At 47.9% G+C, this 2,882-nt stretch overlaps 1 pseudogene; it reads right to left on the bottom strand.

Annotated features, from left to right (window-relative positions):
• Nucleotides 1–698: 698 nt before the first annotated feature.
• Nucleotides 699–1,825, bottom strand: LOC139276747 (jerky protein homolog; annotated as a pseudogene).
• Between the last annotated feature and the right edge of the window lie 1,057 nt (nt 1,826–2,882).

Here is a 2,882-nt window from a genome sequence, read left to right as displayed (position 1 = left end):
ATCGGGCTATTCCAGGTAAATGATTTTGCCACTAGGGCGAGTGCACGTCTCAGTGCTGAAATTTGACATTGATAGAACCAACCACGAAGACTTAGTTCGTGTTATCATGACGTGAAGTTAATGACAATGGATTCATTTCGTCTCGAAATTATTTTATTATGTTAAGAGTTAAAAATGTTAAAACTTAGCTTGATTTTTAAAAAAGCAATCAATATCTGCTTGTTTAAATGAATTCATTTTCTTCTTTATTAAAGTGTTGTGGATGATGTGTGTTTGCAGAACCTCGTGAGAAGTGAAATGAGAATTCTCCTCAAAGAAACCTACGACATATTTCATTGCCTCTTCAGCATGTGCCCAAGTTTTCTTTTCTTTTACTTCAATCTCAGTGTCTGAATCGCTCATCCCTTCATCAGATTTGTCTTTATTGGTGACTATGCCGATAAGCTGCTCGTCGGTATAAGATTTTGCTACGGCTATGTCGATGTCAACATGTATCCACTCAGCAATCTCATCCTCTGCTTGGGATTTAAGTGCATTTGTATCGTGAGCATTGTTGACAATCTCCACGATTTCTTTGACAGCCTCTTCTGTATCAGCCCCAGCATAGAAACCTTCGAATTCTTCGTCTTCAGAAGCACTGTCTTCAATTATGACATTGGGCCACAACTTACGCCAACACCTCATCATTGTTACATTTTTTACTTCTCTCCATGCCAGAAAGCATGCCTAGATGGCATCTTTAATAGTGTATGGAAATCAGAGATTGATAGATCGCTATTAATCAACTTGCGAATAAAGTTGTTCCTATAGTGGCACTTGAAGTTTTGTATGACATCCTGATCCATAGGTTGAATGAGCGAGGTCACACTGGAGGGCAGACAGCATGTGAAGATGTTGCCACAACAGGACAATAATTTTGGCTCATGCGGGTGTGTTCTACAATTGTCCAGAAGCAGGACACACTTCCCATTAGGTTTGCCTATTTTCTTCATGTTTTCTCGAGCTGGGGGGACGAATTCTGTTGAGAACCATTCCATGAATCTGTCCTTGGCAATCCACGCACTTCTCGGAGCCTTAGAGCTGACTGGTAAATGAGCAATTCCCTTTAAAGCAGGTGGTCTTCTTGATTTGCCAATCACTAACAGTGGAAGTCGATGTTCACCGGAGGCATTGTACAAATTAAGATTGTCAACCTCTCCTTATTCATCTTAAAGCCTGCAGATTCCTTCTCCTCTGCAGCAGCCAACGTGGCAGCCGGCAAACACCTCCACAGTAAGCCAGTCTCATCGGCATTGTACAGTTGATCTGCGGTCAATTTCAATTCCTGTACCATTCCAGCAAATGTTCTTGCATAATTCTGAGCAGCCTCATTGTCTGCCGATCTTTTCTCGCCCGACACATCCAGCTGGCGAATGCCATGGCGCTGCTTAAATCGTGTGAGCCACCCCTCTGAGAAAATGCACTCTTCATCTGGATTCATTCTCGCCTTGAAGTCCTTGGCCTTTGCTATAATCATTGGCCCTGAAATTGCCACACCTTCAGACCGCTTCAAAGCAAACCATTCATAAAGCACCTGGTCGAGTTTGTCAAACTTCGGCTTTTGCAAATTCTTGTGGGCCATTACCTTCACGGGCGATTCAGAAGCATCGGTGAATCTTTCAAGTTCTTTCTTTTCCTTCTTGATATCGTAAATTGTTGATGATCCAACTTCATATTCCTCCATCAAGTTACGCACACTTCTGCCAGCTTCATACTTCTTTATAATTTCTAACTTCTGCTGGATGCACAATACCTTTCATTTCCTTTTAGTGCCTCCACAAGACATTTTAAATTGTGCACCCGACTGCTTGAACTGCTCTCAACGCGTGTGGCAGTTGCAAATTGAGAAAGAAGTCCTCGCCTGCTTTAATAATGTGTGCTTGCTGGTTGAAGTGATGGAGATTTTCACGTGTGCGACAATTATTTAATGCCTGTGTCAGTTGCGAAGTGAGAAAGGAGTGCCCCCCCCCGAGTCAATTTATGTGTGATTGACACTTGAGCTGATCGAGATATTCACGTGTACGACAGTTTTCAAAAGTGCCGTTGCAGCGGGTTCTCCGTTAGATCCGTGTACGGATAATCGAGAGTTGCCTGTACTTGCTTTGAAGGCAGTTCAGAGAAGGTTCACTAGGTTGATTTCGGAGATGAGGGGGTTGACTTATGAGGAAAGGTTGAGGAGGTTAGGCCTCTACTCATTGGAATTTAGAAGAATGAGAGATGATTTTATTGAAACGTATAACATTATGGGCCCAAGTTTCGGGCCGTGCCTAGAACGGCGCAGCCCCGACCTGGACACCCATTTTTCACACCACAAAGTGCGCCTAAAAAAACTTCCAGATTCTCCAGCTCCTTGCTGGTCCTCTTGAGCTGGGCGCGGCGCAGTACGAGCTGTAGGGGGCGGAGCCAGGTCCCTGCGCCGAAAACAGTGCCGGGACCTCTGCACATGCGCGCTACAGTGGGCGCGCATGTGCAGCAGCTCCAGGCGCCCAAAACTGTGTGGGAGGGGCCCGAAGCATGCAGACCCTAGCCCTGGCCCAATGGCCTCACCGGGGCTGCGTGCATAAGGCTCCTCCCACGCCCAGCTCCTGCTTCCTCCCAACCCGACTCCCGGCCCCGCCTCCAGACCCTACCCGACTCCCGCTCTCTTCCCCCCGCCCCCGGACCCGACCCGCGCTCCCCCCCACCCCCCCACCCAACCTGATCTCCCTCTCCCTCCCCCCCAGACCCGAACCAAACCGACCTCCCTCCCACCATCCTACCCGCGCTCCCTCCCACCCCCGCCACCCGACCCTACCCACGCTCCCGACCCCCCCACCCCGGACCCGACCCGACCCAACTTGACC

This window comes from Pristiophorus japonicus, chromosome 12 (assembly GCF_044704955.1).
Source record: "Pristiophorus japonicus isolate sPriJap1 chromosome 12, sPriJap1.hap1, whole genome shotgun sequence".
Taxonomy (NCBI): Eukaryota; Metazoa; Chordata; class Chondrichthyes; family Pristiophoridae; genus Pristiophorus; species Pristiophorus japonicus.
Note: the sequence above shows the minus strand (reverse complement) of the source record. Positions and strands in the feature narration are given on the sequence as shown.